The following is a 17774-nucleotide window of genomic DNA, read 5'->3' on the forward strand; positions in this document are numbered from 1 at the left end:
TATATGGTTTGTTTTGCCCCAGACCTATTGTCTCCTATTGCATTCTACTGTGTTCTACAGTGTCTGCACTACGCTTCTAAGTGTTTTACTTTCCTGATTTTGGATTTGTGTGTATATTTTGTGTATTTTACTTACGTCCTAAGGGAGTATATCCTCTGAGATACTTTCGGCATATTGTCACTAAACTAAAGTACCTTTATTTATAGTAACTCTGAGTATTGTGTTTTCTTATGATATAATTCTATATGATATAAGTGGTATAGTAGGAGCTTTGCATGTCTCCTACTTCAGCCTAAGCTGCTCTGCTATAGCTACCTCCATCACCCTAAGCTGCTAGAACACTACTAATCTACTAATAAGGGATTACTGGACCTGGCACAAGGTGTAAGTACCATCAGGTACCCACTATAAGCCTGGCCAGCCTCCTACACAATCATATTCAAAATGTTCTGACCCCCTCTAGTTTTAGAGCAATACCGTACCACTAACACCACCTCCCTTGGTGCAAACATCGGGGCAACAGTCAAACCTTCCAGCAGACTAGCATGTTTTCCAGCAGCAACAGTTTGTGAAACATTGTGACAGATTGATTCACTAGAAAACGTTAAATCAAATACTCCTTGATTAGAGAAGTCTTCTATGCACTCTATAGTGGAGTCAGTAACATTGCACGCAGTTTTAAAAAAATCATCCACAAGAAATAGAAGATTATTTTCCTTACAATACTCTTCCCGACATTCCACACAAATGGAATAAGGAATATAATCAAATGCTCAAGTGGGGCCCATTTGCTTAGAAGGACTGTAATAGTAGCGTTCTTATGAAAACCACCCTATTTGCAATAGGTTTAGGAAGAACAAGCCAGTCAGAAAAATAGTTTATTAAAAAAATAAAACACAGCACAGGAGACAAGTCTTGCCTTGAAGGTAAGGTGAAACAGGCCAAATCCCAAGGGAAATGCAGGAAAGCTCTTGTACAAGAACAAAGGGCAAGGGGGGTGACCCCTTTATCCAAGCGCTCAAATGTGAGGCAGCACGATTAACAAAAGCAGAAAAGCCTCACCAATGGAGCCCAAAGGGAGGAGTGATGCCCTGTAAGCTCCGAGGTGTCACTCAACAGCAGAATCAAAGAAATACGCCGAAACGAGGCCAAGGGGGAGGAGTGACCCCCCTATTGAAGTGTAGAAATGTGAGGCAGTCATCACTAATAAAAGCAGGAAGCCATCAAAGTCCTCTTTTTGTTTTCACCACATCACATGCAAATGAAAGCGTTAAGGTCTTTTTCTCTAAACTAGATGCTGATCGTATCTGGAAACAAGGAAGTGGCGATCCAGACTTGAGTGGTGCAGATGCACGAGGACACGGAGGAACCAGCGCGACCTTGGATATGGCTGCACACACAGCCACTGCGCGAGGTACTGTGTTGCTATGGAACTGTCTGTTTACAACTGCACGAGTCAGGGCAGGCGGAGGCACATCGGGCTGAAAAGTGAAATGACCACGACACTCACTTAAAAGGGGTAAAAGGCCGCTTTAATAGAACCGGTCTGGCAAATTACAACCTTGGCATAACAGCCTCACAAAACTACCCAAACCTCACTAATACAAATTCGTCACCTAACCCCTCCCCCTCCCTCTAAACTGACCCCACCACACTACCCCTTGTCCCATCCCCACCTTGACCTGACCAACCCATTAACTCATCTGTCCTGCAGTCACCTTCTCCAGTTACCCTTGTCTGTGAAAACTCCCTGCCCTCTCATCTTTTCTGCTCTACCCCTTCCCCCCCCAAAAGGGCTTGGCGAACTGTAACCCACTCTACCCATACCAGACCTGACTATCAGCGGCAAAAAACAACAAAACCCCCTCTCCCCCCCATAATTCAAAATGCCCCTTACACCGTAAGCAACACAAACAAAAAACAGGCAAAATTAGACCTGCCCTGTTAAAACTTGAAAAACAGATAACCACTGACCCATGGAAAAAGAAACAAGAAGAATAAGGAATAACCAAACAAACCCCCCCCCCAAGAAAAACCCCATAAAGGAAGGACATTTTCACGGGAGGGAGGGCGGGCACAAAGACAAAACGCCCAGTGGGTGTGACAACGGCCAAAGAGGCCGCCCACACCCAGCCCCTACCTTTTATCCCCCTGCCCAAGGCACCGCCCTATCCTGTCCCCTGACCAATCCAAGTTCGGGCTCGTGGATCATTCCACGACAGCCAGATAAGCCCGGGGGGAGACAGGGCTAGCCCTTTGCTCCCCCCAAGCCCCCATCAGGCTGAAAAGTGAAATGACAACGACACTCACTTAAAAGGGGTAAAAGGCCGCTTTAATAGAACAGGTCTGGCAAATTACAACCTTGGCATAACAGCCTCACAAAACTACCCAAACCTCACTAATACAAATTCATCACCTAACCCTTCCCCCTCCCTCTAAACTGACCCCACCGCACTACCCCTTGTCCCATCCCCACCTTGACCCGACCAACCCATTAACCCATCTGTCCTGCAGTCACCTTCTCCAGTTACCCTTGTCCGTGAAAACTCCCTGCCCTCTCATCTTTTCTGCTCTACCCCTTCCCCCCGGAAAGGCCACACAGGAAAACCCGAACAGGCGTTTTCCTGCCCCACCCAAACCTATCTACCTGTCCCATAAACGTTCACCCATTAATTCAGCAATCAACAGCCGAAGTTCTAACAAATAGTGTTCATTACCCAAAAACGATAAATGCACACCATCTTGCCGAAACAACTCCACATCCAAAACCACAATATTCTCATGAGTAAGAACCGAAAAACCCTGAGACTTACAAAAACTCCTCTATTAATTTTCCTACTCTGCTTCTCTATCCCTTTAAATGAATTGGCACCCCTCCAAAGCCTTCTCGGCACCAAACTCGTCCAAACAATATGCGTACCTGACCAACGTTCTTTAATCCTGCATAAATCTAACTTCATGACCTTCAACAAACCAATACCAGACAATGCGACCAAATCATTCTCACCCAAGTGTAAAACCAACAAATCTGGACAAACCCCCCGCTCCATTCTCTTAGCCAACACATAAAGTAACTCACCCCATCTCATACCACTCTTTCATACCCAACTAATTTTTATCATAGCCCCATCAAGCCCCAATTGCCTCCCAAAATGCTTCAATGCTGCTTGCTTCTCCGCCCAGCGAACAAAGGAGGTTCCTACAATCCACATGGCGCACACCTTGTCAGGACCCCCGACACAACCGACAAGAAAAAATATGTTAAGTAGCACATCTTGCATTCATGCATATCAAAACCCCAAGAAAGAAAACGGAATAGTACATAGCAGAAAGTTAAAGGTATAGTAAAGCCGATAAAAGCATGAACAACAGAAATACGACAAGTTGAGACCCCCAGAAATAAACCCTACTGCCTAAAAGAGCGCACGTACCTCTGAAAACATCTCGATCTTCACCTACCCAATTGCTTAATCGACTGATCTGATTTACCTTGTCTTCTCGCTTCCTTAGCAGCCCCAATCCTGAAATAGTGTGTACCGTACCTACTAGGATCCAAACCCAATCTCTTGACAGCCATCCTCAATACAGCTAATAACTGTGATGCTAATAAATTCGTTCAAACCTTGAAACATGCGGCAACAGTGCTGTAAAGGAAAACCAACAACGCACTGGACAATCACTAGATTGTTTAGACTTTAATAACACCTCCTGACCCCTCCCCAACTGGTCCCCCTTAGGAAAAGGTAACCATATGCAAATACCCTCAGCTCCTACTTGAACATTCTCCTGCATGAGCCCGTCCCTTCCCTTCACACCCAAAAGCTCAGAAATACGAAAGGCCCCATGAAACATCCACGACATACAGAGAGAAAACAAGCATACCTCCCACTCCGAAAAACAAATGTCGCCCAAACTCCCCAACAAAGCCATCAGAAGATGAGACGTGATAGGGTGCCTCCGATCACACCTCACACCACCTGACCTAACCCACCCAGCTAAAATCCTCCTACATAACTCACCTTCCACAGGATCGTAACCCCAAAAATACTTATCATAAAAAGCAACTCCAGATAACTTACCCAATATAGTGACAGCCAATAAACCAGCCTCAATCTGTTGCATAACAAAACAAACAGCATCATCCTGTCTCCTAGAGATCACATCAAACCCACCAGATCTTCGTACCGCACCTGAATCCAGAAACTCCAACCACGCCTGAAAATAAGTCCTCCTCGTCGACAGAGCTATAGACTGCTGAACTAGCTCCAACATCCTCAATCTCCTATTGCCCACAACTCCCCAGGTATGACCGTCTTCTGAACATCTACTCCTGGCGCCAAACCTTGGAATCTCTGCCACTGAAATCGAGATAGGGCATCAGCGATGTCATTATTAATGCCAGGCACATGTCGAGCCTGGAACAAAATATTGAACTTCAAACAATTCAGCAAGAAAATCCTCAACAACTTAAGTACCTTTTCATCCTTTGCCTTCTGGAAATTAACTAAATGCACCACAGTCTGATTGTCCACATTGAAAATGACATTCCTATTGGCCAAAAACCTACCCCATATTGCCAAAGCAACTACTAAAGGAAAAAATGCAAAAAATGCAATGCTAAAATTTGCTCGCTTCCAGCTCACAGGCCAGGCCTCTGCTGCCCAATGACCATCCCAAAACAAGCCAAATCCATGAGCACCAGACGCATTCGAAAATATCTGAATGTGCCAAAACCAGTCCTCGTCCTCCACCAGCATCATCACACCGTTAAAATCCCTCAGAAAATCAATCCACATCCTCAAATCTTCCTTAACACATGCCCGAAGGCGAATATGGTGATGTGGCAAAAAGGCACCCCGCATTGCGAAACCAAGACTGCGGCAGAACGCCCTGCCAACCCTAACCACCTTACAAGCAAAATTCAAATGACCAAGCAACGATTGTGCCTGACGCAACTCCATCTTTGGTTTTCTCACAGCTTCGTCCAGCAAAGAAACCAACTGCTGGACTTTGTTCCTAGGCAACCTCACTTCCATTCTGTCAGAGTCCAATTCTATACCCAAAAAATTGAGGCATGTTGCAGGCCCTTCAGTCTTGTCTCTCGCCAACGGGACACCAAAAATAGATATCAAACGCTCAAATTCACTCAATGTTCTGCCACAATCGCCCGACCTGGCTCTCCCAACAAAGAAAAAATCTTCTAAATAATGAGTCACTAATCTACCACCACCCTGAAATATAAAACACCATTCCAAAAATGAGCTAAACATCTCAAACAAAGAACAGGAAACTGAACACCCCATAGACAACATCCGATCAACATATATAGCCTCTTCAAATTGCATTCCCAATAAGGAAAAATCATCCAGGTGGACCGGCAACAATCTGAAAGCTGACTCAACATCTGATTTCGCCATTTCTGCACCTTTCCCGCACTTCCGTACCAACGCAATAGCTTCATCCACCGATGCATAATGCACCATCGAATCTTCTGCTGCAATAAAATTATTTACTGAGGCCCCCGCAGGCCAAGACAAGTGATGTATCAACCGAAACTCACCCACCTGTTTTTTAGGGACCACACCCAAAGGGGAAATAGTCAGATTCTACAGTGTCCACTCTAAAAAAGGCCCCACAATCCTGCCCAGATCCAGTTCTTTCTTTAACTTAGCCCTCACCACCTCAGGATGTTCCCTTGCCGACTTCAAATTATTGGCCCATCTCCTCAACCTCGGGCCTTGATAACACAACCTAAAACCTTCTGAAAAACCACTAAACAGAACTTTAGCCTCCTCCGAACATGGATAAAACTGCAACCAATAAGCAACTATATCAAATTTAATAGGCGTAGGGACCTTTTCCTGCAACTTGCTGAGTAAATCCTCTACCCCTTTCGCCACCTCTTGACGGTGGCCCATGCCAAGACCATGGAAGCCCACCAAAGCACTGGTACGCTGGGTGTCTCCCACCACAATTGGAACAATCATGTCTAAATTTACATTGCTGTCTGCTACAAATGCCGCTGTTGTAGGACCAGCACACCCCATTTGCTTGGAATTGTCCCCTATGCCCGAAGCCCACCCCAACTTGGGTGGGACGCCCCTGAAAGGTCTTATATTGAACCGGCAATGCACTCGCCGTATGCGTTGTGGGCGCGTTCCTTGCAGTCCATAACCATTGCATCCATAATTCATGATCAATTTCTCCCCACATCTTAGTTGAGTCCATTGTCTTCCTCGCCCTGAATTCCTCATCATACCTAAACCATCCAAAACCACCGAAATCCATTTGAGCTCTCAGTATCATGTCCATATACTTTAACAAGGCTACAAAAGAATCCTGATGTTTCTCTCAATAAACACTAGCATAAATCAAAAAGCCCGAAGTCCAATTCTCTATTGTGGTTGGCACTCTAGGCCTCCTAGTTAATTCCCATTCTTCTTCCTTTGACCCTTCTTTCACCCCTAACCTCTCTATGAAGCAATTTAAAAACATCAATGAACTCCCCTTTCCAAATCTTCTCTTTCAAATTCAGAGTAAGATGCGTCCCCAAAGGCATCGACACTCCCATATAAGGTAGCTTTTTGAACTTGATTCCACCCCCCACTTCATCACCACCGGTAATAGCGCCTGAGGCCGCCTTACCCCCCTCACCCGATTCAGCCTTTTTAATTGACCCATCACCATTACCACCACTTACCTCCAACTTACCGTCCCCCTCTGTGACTGAACTCACCTGAATAGATGCATCCGCCTTACTCCTTATCTCCCTTGAACCACCCATAACATTCAAAGCCCTTGCCCAACTCAAATCCCCCAAATTATCCCGTAACTCATGCACTCTCAAAGACCCAACAAACCCATCCTCACCCCTAGGCAAGTTGCCAGCGGACACGTCTTGGCGATGAGCCTTAGCATGGCCGCCCTGGACCACCCCAGGCACATCTCCTGCCACCACAACCCGCTTTCGTGACATAACTGGTTCTTCCGTGTCATCTTCATAATCGAGTAATTCCTCATCCATAGAAGCCCAACCAGCACCAGCGCCCTGGCTAGTGGATGGCTGTGCATCGCCAGCTCCAGCTGTCTCCCCCGAAGTCGGGTAGACCGCTCCGGGTCGAACCCTCCCTTCAGGCCGGTGTTCTGAAGGCACCCGGACCTTCACCTGCAGGCTCTGATCACCAACCATACGCCCAGCTCGCCGGTGACTCGCCTGCACCCCATGTCCGCTCGAAGCATGGGACGTGTCACACCCAGAGGTTCCCTCCCCATTATCAGGCTGCCAAAAATCTAAACTAACATACGCCCTACCTACTGCACCAGAGCTACTCGCCTCACCACACACAGTACCTTAAAACACAGCACCACTATTGTCCACTAACTCAATCTGCTCACCTAACTGAAAAACAGCCTGGTTACCTACCTCCCAAGACTGGACTCTGTGCAGCATCGGACTAACCACCCTAGGAATGCACTGCATGAATCTGCTGCACCTCTGACCCTGAAAACCCAACCTACCTCTTGAATCCTGAAATGCACCACCTCCTGTGCCCACCTGCAGATCCTCCTCATCATCAGAAATTATAACGATCTCCTTAGACACCTGAGAACCAGGTGCCACACCCTTAACTGGCTTGCCCACACTACTTCCCCCGAAGCTGACATTGACTGAGAGAAAAACCCGGGCGCCGCCATCTTGGAAGCGCCTCCTAATGGCCTTTCCTCAGCATCACTCAATGTAGGCTCGACGCCTCTTTCTACAGGCGACTGAGCTTGCACAAGCGTGCACAGCCGCACATGCCCGCCTCTTGCCCGGGCCCCCATGCGGCCGGCTCTCGTCACCGCAGGCCTGAGAGAAACGCCTCTCCCGCCCGCCGAAACCGCCTCAACAAAGATGAGCCTTGACGCCGGGGCAAACAAACCCTGCGCCTCCCCCGCAACACAGCCAGAGACTCCGGAACCAAAATCACGTCGTCCAGAACCTCCACAAGTGAGCGTGACACTTTCCTCCCGGCAGCGCTCTTATTTTTAAATTTTTTACAAGGTTTAACAGGAGAGGAACAAGCCGCTACAGCGGCTGACACACCCTTGGCCGAAAGACGTTTCGGTCTCTTCAAGCCAACCCACGCCTCCTCCAACACACCCTCCTTTATTATGTCTTCCCTCCCTTCATCCTGAAGGACTTTTAAAGCCTTAACAACCCTGCTCGGCTCCATAACAGATACACCTAAACTATCCTCCAAATGCTAAACTCCGCCCCAATAACACCAAAAACCACCTACTCTTGCCTAAAACAAGGCCTACCTACAACCTTGGCACGAAGACTAATCGCCCACTGGGTGTGACAATGGCCAAAGAGGCCGCCCACACCCGCCCACACCCAGCCCCTATCTTTTATCCCCCTGCCCAAGGCACCGTCCTATCCTGTCCCCTGACCAATCCAAGTTCGGGCTCGTGGATCATTCCACGACAGCCCGATAAGCCTGGGGGGAAACAGGGCTATCCCTTTGCTCCCCCAAACCCCCATTGAAAATGCATGCACGCTTTTTAAAAACATTGTTGAACAGGAATAAATGCCTCACCTCCCGAAAACACACAACACGTTGATCAGCCTCAGATACTGCTCCATATAGTGTGCACAATCCCGCCTAGCCTCCAGGGCACAGGTTCGTTGGTGATGGGTTAACCCACCATAGAGAGCGCCTGATCCTATCCAGCAGCGTTACAGATGTGACCAGCGCTCGTCGCCACAAATGTAGTAATGACACTGCACCAGGATATAGTTAAAATGATGATGAAGAAGTAGATTTATTCACTTCGAACAGACGCAGCTCCTCCAAAAGCCAGTCACATCCCAACTGACTTGGAACGACCCACGCAGTCACAATAAAACATTCTATTAATGTTAGAAATGGGGTTTCTGGATAGCTAGGGTCTCCACCTAAGCCAGGCAGAACCCACCCACTCTAGTCACGGTAAGTAAGATAACCCCTGCTCACCCCCTTGGTAGCTTGGCATGAGCAGTCAGGCCTAACCCAGAGGCAATGTGTAAAGCGTTTGCACAACACCGACAACATACGTGACGCAATATGTACACCACAAAGTAAACACAACACTGAGCTATGTAAAAAAATATACTGTATTGCACAAAACATCATTAGAACAAACATTACACGTCAGTAATACCCTGCTACCTTAGCAGTTGTCAGAATGTTACACAGGTTATTAATACTCTGCAAGAATAAGCAGTTGTCACATTAGAACACGTAAGTACTCAGAATTCTGCAACATAAGCAGTAGTCAGGAATCACAGTAAATACATAAATGCACTTGTCATAAAAATAGCATAAATGACCATATCAGGAACAACATAAAATTATATGGCAAATTATGAAAAACATATATCAGCATGTCATGGCCAATACAGGAACATGTAGCAAATATACATCCCTAGAAAAATGAGCCTGGAGCATACCACCCTCCCAGTGTCCCCAAAAGTACCTGGTTCTGTAGAAAAAGGCACTCCTAGTGCCTGGAAGGATAAGGTGTGCTTAATGGGGCCACGCTTGGCTCTTGGGGGAGAGGGGCGGTCGGCACCCTCTACGATGCACTTAACGGGCCCCTCTTGGGGCCGCGATCTCTGGGGGGGGGCCCGGGCCTTCACTGGCCTCACCACCAAGGGGGGGGCACCAAAAATGACAAGGTTAAGTTACTGGTGCGATTGTGCCCCTGAGGCAGTGGCCGGGGGGGAAAGTAACTCCCTTTCCTCTCCCCGTGCCCTGCGTCTGGCAGGCAGCCGCCCGCATCCTCGGTGTGATTGCCTAACCACACCTACGATGGAGCAGGGGCCTCCAATGAGGCATTCCTCCTGCTCTGGAGGGCTGCCGCAGCCGACACGGTGCGCGGGTCGCTTCTGGAAAGAAGGCACCAAGGGCGGTGCCTGTTGGTGCCCAGGGGGCCCGTTTGAAAGAGTGCTTTGCCCCGGGGGCACGGCTGGAGTGCGCTCACTCCTCTCTTCCTTCTTTTGGTGCCCTGGGGGCCCTGGATGGAGCGCAATGACAATGAAGATACACTCGGGCTGCGGCAGTGAACTCGGGTAGCACGTGGATCGATTTTAGAAGCGCTAGATGTTCCTCTTGGATCCCAGGCTGCGGCGGTGATTCTTTTATTCTTTTTCACGCGACTGTGTGCAGGAGGGGCAAGGGCCACAAGAGAGCGTGCTTCTAGACGCTTTCCTTTCACAAAGCAGCACTCTCGTAAAGGAGCTAATGGCAGAGGTCAGGGGCCACGGCACCCTGCCCCTGGGGACAGGAGTGAAAAGGAGCACAGGGTTGGCGGACCCAGCTACAGGCCAGCACAAGGGTTGCATATGGTCACAGGTAAGCACAGCAGCAGCAGTCCAAGGTGGGTCCTGGTGATTCCTCTCAGCAGCGTCCAGTGTCCAGTTTCAGGTAAATCTCTTCAGTCCTCAAGAATGTCCAAAATGTGGGGAAAATTCCCCTGTACTTATAATTAGTTTGCAGTATCTCTTACAATGAGGAGGAGAGGGGGTTCCATTCAGTTACAACTGTTCTGGGAGTGCCCCTTCTCTCCTCCTGCACAGGCTCCAAACATCAGTGGGGGGCAAACAACCCTATTGTGTGAGGCCAGGGCACAGCCTTTACAAATGCATGTATGCCCTGCCTCTCCCTTCTCTCAGCCCCGGAAGACCATACAATATGTAGATGCACCTCTGTGACACCTCCAACCTCCCTGTGTACAAGCTGTTTGAAAAGTATACACAAAGCCCCAACTGTCAGTCTGCCCAGACGTGGATTGAAGTCAAGCTGCAAAACACCAGAGTCATAAGCAGAGAGAAATGCTCACTTTCTAGAAGTGGCATTTCTGTAATAGTAAAAAAAAAACACCTACACCAGTAAGCAGCATTTCTTATCACCATTACAACCATACTAAACATACCTACGCTACCACTCATAAATCAGACAATACCCCTTACACATAAGGCTGGGCATGCCTAATGCAATTCTATGAGAAGGCAGCACTCACAGCAGTGAGACACCAAGTTAGGCTGTTTGTCACTACCAGAACAGGCCACGCAACCTGGTGCATGTCCTACCTTCTACAGACATGGCACCCTGCCCATAGGGCTAGCTAGGGCGTACCTTAGGGGTGACTTACATGTAGTAAAAGGGGAGTGCTGGGCCTGGCAAGTAACTGTAGATGTCAGGTCCCTGTGGCAGAAAACTGTGCACATAGGCCCTGCGCTAGCAGGCCTGAGACAGGTTTGAAAGGCTACTTCAGTGGGTGGCGCAAGCAGCGATGCAGGCCCACTAGTAACATTTAATTTACAGGCCCTGGGTATAGGGATACCACTTTACAGGGGACTTATAGGTAAATTAAATATGCCAATTAGGTATAAGGCAATCATACCAATTTTACAAGGCAGAGCACACGCACTTTAGCACTGGTAGCAGTGATAAAGTGCTCAGAGTCATAACGTCACCCAACAAAGGTCTGACAAATAAGGAGGCAAAAGGCAAAAAGCCTGGCAAATGACCCTGTAAAAGGGCCAGGTCCAACAATTAGAATGGCCAAACATGCAATCACATAAAAACCTTATAGAAACAACCCACAATTCATTATAACACTCAGCTCACCGCAGTGCACCGCGTAACTTCTACAAAGGAGGGAAATCGCTGTCACGCGTGCAGCAGCTGTAAAGCTGCAACGGTCCTGAAACGGACAACTCCCCAGTGCTCAAGCAGTGTTGGGAGTGCAGCCAGGTCCCGGGCAAGCCAGGAGTCACAGGCCCAGCCCCTTCACTGCAAGAACACGGAGAAAGTGCAAACGAGGGGCAGCACTGAGCCCTCACCAGCCTTAGAGCATAGACGGTTCCAGTTAAGCCGCAGGCCCGTCCCCACGGCTTTAGGGAGCATTAGCAATTGCACAACAAGATCGTCCAACCTCAATCTTTCCACCCAGACGTGTCAGCCTTGCCCTGAGCAATTGGTAATGGGGTCTTTTGTTGCCAGTCAGGTTCCCCCTGTCCAAGCAAGGACCCTCACTCTAGTCAGGGTAAGTCACACACAATCCAAATTATCCTGTGCCCACACTCTGGTAGCTTGGCACTGAGCAGTCAGGCTTAACTTAGAAGGCAATGTGTAAAGTATTTGTGCAACAAATCATACAATAACACAATATAGCACCACAAAAATACACCACACAGTGTTAAGAAAAATACATAATATTTATTTGATAAGATGCAGGTCAAAAAGATTAAAATGCAATAGATATATGTTGAGATATTACTAAAAAGTGATATAAAGTGTCTTAAGTCTTTTAAAAGCAAACAAAGTCTCTTTCAAGCACAAAGTACCTGGTTCACATGAAAAGTTCTCTGCAAGGAGCCGCAGAGGAGGAGATGCGTGGAAACAAAGAAGTATACGTCGATTTGTCGGGCTGCATACGGCGATGCATCATTTAGTTTTCACGCAGGGACGGCTGTTCGTCGGTTTCCGGCGCTCGTCGTGGATCACCTTCGGGTTGCGGGGTTTTCAGACGCCCCAGGTACGATGCGTGGATTTCCGGCACTGGCAGGATGAAGTCACAGGAGCTGCGTCAATCTGGTGGGCGTTGCATCAAATTTTCTACCGCACGGCAGGCTGCGTCGTTCCGGCTTGGCTGTGCGTCAATCCAGTGAGGCTGTGCACCGAATTTCCGGTTGCTGCGCTGGCGCTGTGTCGATCTTCTCGTTACGAAGTCAAGCTGCATCATTCCGGTTCAGCGTGCAGTGAAATTTTCACTGCGGTGCAGGCTTTGCATCATTACTGGAAGGCTGTGCGTCGAATTTCACTGCACAAGGAGTCCTTCTTGTAGAGATGAAGTCTTTTTGGTCGTGAGACTTCAGGGAACATGAGGCAAGCTCTATCCAAGCCCTTTGAGAGCACTTCTTCACCACAGCCAGAGAACAGCAAGGCAGCAGGGCAACAGCAAGGCAGCAGTCCTTCACAGAAAGCAGACAGATGAATCCTTTGAGCAGCCAGGCAGGTCTTCTTGGCAGGATGCAGGTTCTGGTTCAGGTTCTCTTCTCCAGGCAGTATCTGAGTTGGTAGGGGCAGAGACCCTGTTTATATACCCAAATTTGCCTTCGAAGTGGGAGAGACTTCAAAGAGTGGATTAGAAGTGCACCAGGTCCCCTTTCAGTTCAATCCTGTCTGCCAGGGTCCCAGTAGGGGGTGTGGCAGTCCTTTGAGTGAGGGAAGGCCCTCCACCCTCCCAGCCCAGGAAGACCCATTCAAAATGCAGATGTATGTAAGTGAGGCTGAGTATCCTGTGTTTGGGGTGTGTCTGAGTGAATGCACAAGGAGCTGTCAATTAAACCCAGCCAGGCGTCGATTGTAAGGCACTTAAAGATTTAAGTGCAGAGAAATGCTCACTTTCTAAAAGTGGCATTTCTAAAATAGTAATATTAAATCCAACTTCACCAGTCAGCAGGATTTTGTATCACCATTCTGGCCATACTAAATATGACCTTCCTACTCCTTTCAGATCAGCAGCTACCACTCAAACAATGTATGAGGGCAACCCTAATGTTAGTCTATGAAGGGAGCAGGCCTCACAGCAGTGTAAATACAAATTTAGGAGTTTTACACTACCAAGGCATGTAAACTACATAGGTACATGTCTTGCCTTTTGCCTACATAGCACCCTGCCCTAGGGGTTACCCAAGGGACACCTTAGGGTTGTCTTATATGTAGAAAAAGGGGAGTTTTAGGCTTGGCAAGTACTTTAAATGCCAAGTCAATTGCCAGTGAAACTGCACACACAGGCCTTAGACAAGGTTAAGGGGCTACATAAGTGGGTGGCACAATCAGTGCTGCAGGCCCACTAGTAGCATTTAATCTACAGGCCCTGGGTACATATAGTGCACTCAACTAGGGACTTATAAGTAAATTAAATAGACCAATTGGGTATGATCCAATGTTACCAAGTTTAAAGGGAGAGAGCATATGCACTTTAGCACTGGTTAGCAGTGGTAAAGTGCGTAGACTTTTAAAGCCAGCAAAAACAGTATCTAAAAAGTGGAGGGAGGCAGGTAAAAAGTTAGGGGTGACCACCCTAAGGCTATCAGGTCCAACCCACAACAAGATCGCCCAACCTCAATCTTTCCACCCAGACATGCCAGCCTTGCCCTGGGCAAGCTAGGGAACGAAGGCCCAACCCCTTAAGTGTCCCCAGAGAGGAAATTACTTCCTGTGGTCACTAAGCACTTTTCTAATAGCAGCCTGGCTCCAGACAAGCCAGAGTGATGCAGGCTCAGCCTCTTCAAGAATCAAAGAAAATCCCACCTTCTGCCAATCAAGTCTGCGCTTGATCTTAGCCAAAAGGCCAAGAAGCGAATACCCGAAATGTGCCAGAATTCTCACCTCACCTGCAGGCCTCCCTGGCTGACTCGGGCTGGGGTCGTCCTTTCCTTGACCGTTCATGGGCCTTTTGCCTCTTCAGCGTGAGTTCTCAGCAGTCACCTCATTATGCGTCCATTAGCATAACCACCTTGCCCACTTTCTAGTTTTTGCATGCCTGCCCCTTCCTGTCCACTGCGTCCAGCCCCTGGGTCGGAAGGCCGGGCCACCCTGGACAGCACCCTGGCAGCAAGTGGCAAGCACCTTGCCCTTACTTTCCCAGGACTCTGCTGCCCTGTAGCTTAGGCCTACAGATAAGGCTCGGCCGTTCGTGGCTGAGTGGGGGCAGGCAAAGAATGAAAAGGACTCTGGCCCTCATTACAACCCTGGCGGTCAAAGACCGCCAGGGCTGTTCTGACGATTGCACCGCCAACAGGCTGGTGGTGCAATCCTGCTAATTCCGACCACGGCGGAAGCGCCACGGTCGCACCGCCGGGACCGCCGGTTTACCGCCAGGACCACCAGTGTACCGCCACGTTGGTCCCGGCAGTTTACCGCCACGTTGGTCCCGGCGGTTGTAATCCCCCAGGGCAGCGCTGCCCAGGGGATTACGAGTCCCCCTCCCGCCAGCCTTTTCATGGCGGTAGGAACTGCCATGAAAAGGCTGGCGGAAAGGAGAGTTGCGGGCCCCCTGCCACGGCCCCAAGGAGCTTTTCACTGTCTGAATAGCAGACAGTGAAAAGCACGACGGGTGCAACTGCACCCATTGCAACACCGCTGGCTTAATTTGGAGCTGGCTCCTGTGTTGCGGCCCAGCGGGGATCTCGTAATGGCCAATGTTGTAATGACGGCCTCTGTCTTTTCTTTCTGCCACGAGAAGACATGGACAGTGTCCACTTCCTCTGCTATGCCACAGCCAGCTGCCCCCCTCCTCTCTCTCTCTCTCTCTTTTTAGGGTCGAACCTGCGTACCATGTGCTTGTGCATGCGTATCGCTTGCGAGACGCTGTAGTAGTTAGAAAAGGGCTCGGAGCCCCGCCCATGTCATGTCAGCGTCTTTCATTGGATCGTGGGCTTGTATTTTAAAATATGCTTGCTTTCATTACTGGAAAGCATGCATACGTCATGTCTTTTCCGGTCGTTAGCCCTTCTCTAGCGCAGCGGCCAAGTACTGAAAACATACGAGGCTCGCTGTATTCCGTCCAGTTTGTGGACTACTTTTTCTCATTTTTCACAGCACGATCTCGCTTTTCTGAAGTCGAGCGCTTTGCATGACATTGACCCTGTTACATAGTTAATTGCACTTTTGCCGGTTACGCAGATAATTGCACTTTTGCCTATAGGTTTCACTACGAGTGAACTGTTATTTCCGTTTGTGTGTATGCTTTGCACTGATGGTGGCCATCAGCTCGCTTATGTGAAACTTTTACTTTTCAGTTTACATGGCAAGAAAAGTCCAGTTAGTTATGTGAAACTGTTTTATTTTTATTTTCAATTTATGTGGCATGAAAAGTCCGGTTAGGAATTTATAATGCTAATTGCTCGAGCTCAAGCAAACGCGAGATGTTTCCATTTCCATTTTTTAGCAGTGCGATTGCGCTAATTTTTTTCCATTTAATGAGGCAAGAAAAGTCCGGTTGGGAGTTTACAACTGCTAATAGCTCTAACTTGGAGAAATGCGAGATCCGCTGCATTGCAAATGCTTGTCTTTCTTCTTGTCTTACCATTTCTATCTCACTCCTCATCATTTGCTGAAAATCTGGGAGATCAAATAAGGGCTCTTCCCCTCTGCTTCCCCTCCTTTCCATCACTCGCTCCCCTGTGAAATGGATAAAAAAATGAAAGAAAAACACTGCAGACGACGCAGTCTTTTTCTGACATTTTCCTGTACCAAAGTGTAGCCTTGGAGCAGAGGAAAAAAAACTAAAAGAAAAGGGGGGGCAGTATTAAATACGACAGAAATATAAAGAAAGAAATAAAACAAGCACAGCTTCCACAAAGTGGTCAGGTTGGTTTTATTTAAACCCAAACACATGCACGTCACTTTACAGAGAGCCAGTGAAGCGCTACTTTCGTTTTTTCCTCTTTTTTTCAACAGGATGTTTTTCCCCGGGTGGGTAAATGCACCATTCCTGGAGGCACTGCAATACTAGGTTCATGCGTGGAGTGGACAGAGCAAGCTCCTATTCCATCTACCTTTTCAAAAAATCAATTTAACATATGACGTGTAGACACTGCATATCTTAAGTGTAGGAAGTTGGCTCTTTATATTTTTTCTCAAAGTAAGAGATAGTGTGCACAGAGTCCAAGGGTTCCCCTTAGAGGTAAGATAGTGGCAAAATTAGATAAGTCTAATGCTCTATTTTGTGGTAGTGTGGTCGAGCAGTAGGCTTATCAGAGGGTAGTGTTAAGCATTTGTTGTACACACACAGGCAATAAATGAGGAACACACACTCAAAGACTTTAACTCCAGGTCAATAGTTTTTATACAGAAAAATATCTTTATTAATATATTTTTAGAACCACATGTTCAAGATTTGAAGTAAATACATAAAATGCAAGGTACTCCACACAGGTAAATTAGGAACTTTGAATTAGAGCAATAACATATACAGTTTCTGTTAAAATGGCAATAAGCTATTTTAAAAGTAGTGCAGAAATCAACAGTTCCTGTGGGAGGTAAGTATGGGTTAGATTGTGAGGTAAGTAAGACACTTACAAGTCTCGGTTCTTGGGCATAGGCAGCTCACCGTTGGGGGTTCAAGGCAACCCCAAAGTTACCACACCAGCAGCTCAGGGCCGGTCAAGTGCAGAGGTCAAAGAGGTGCCCAAGTCACATAGGCGCCTATGGAGAACAGGGGTGCTCCGGTTACAGTCTGCCCGCAAGTATGTACCCGCGTCCTTGGGGAGCAGACCAGGGGGTGGCTTTGTAGAGCACTGGGGGGGGACACAAGTTGGCACACAAAACACACCCTCAGCTGCACAGGGGCGGCCGGGTGCAGTGTGCAAAGCAGGCGTCGGGTTTTGTATTGGATTCAATGGAGGGACCCGGGGGTCACTCTAGCGGTTCAGGCTGGGCACAGGGGGGCTTCTCGGGCCAGCCACCGACTGGGCTAGGCAAAAGGTCGACTGGGGGTCACTCCTGCACTGAGGTTCGGTTCATTCTGGTCCTGGGGGCTGCGGGTGCAGTGCTTGGTCCAGGCATCAGGTCCCTTGTTACAGGCAGTCGCAGTCAGGGGGAGCCTCTGGATTCTCTCTGCATGCGTCGCTGTGAGGGTCTAGGGGGGTCGCCTCGGGCTACTCACGAGGTCGCAGTCGCCTGGGAGTCATTCCTGTGGTGTTAGTTCTCTGAATCTTGAGCCGGGAGCGTCAG

At 48.4% G+C, this 17774-nt stretch overlaps 1 pseudogene; it reads right to left on the reverse strand.

Annotated features, from left to right (window-relative positions):
• Positions 1 to 16517: 16517 nt before the first annotated feature.
• LOC138297646 (U2 spliceosomal RNA) lies at positions 16518 to 16692 on the reverse strand (annotated as a pseudogene).
• Between the last annotated feature and the right edge of the window lie 1082 nt (positions 16693 to 17774).

Source organism: Pleurodeles waltl, chromosome 5, assembly GCF_031143425.1.
Source record: "Pleurodeles waltl isolate 20211129_DDA chromosome 5, aPleWal1.hap1.20221129, whole genome shotgun sequence".
NCBI lineage: Eukaryota > Metazoa > Chordata > Amphibia > Caudata > Salamandridae > Pleurodeles > Pleurodeles waltl.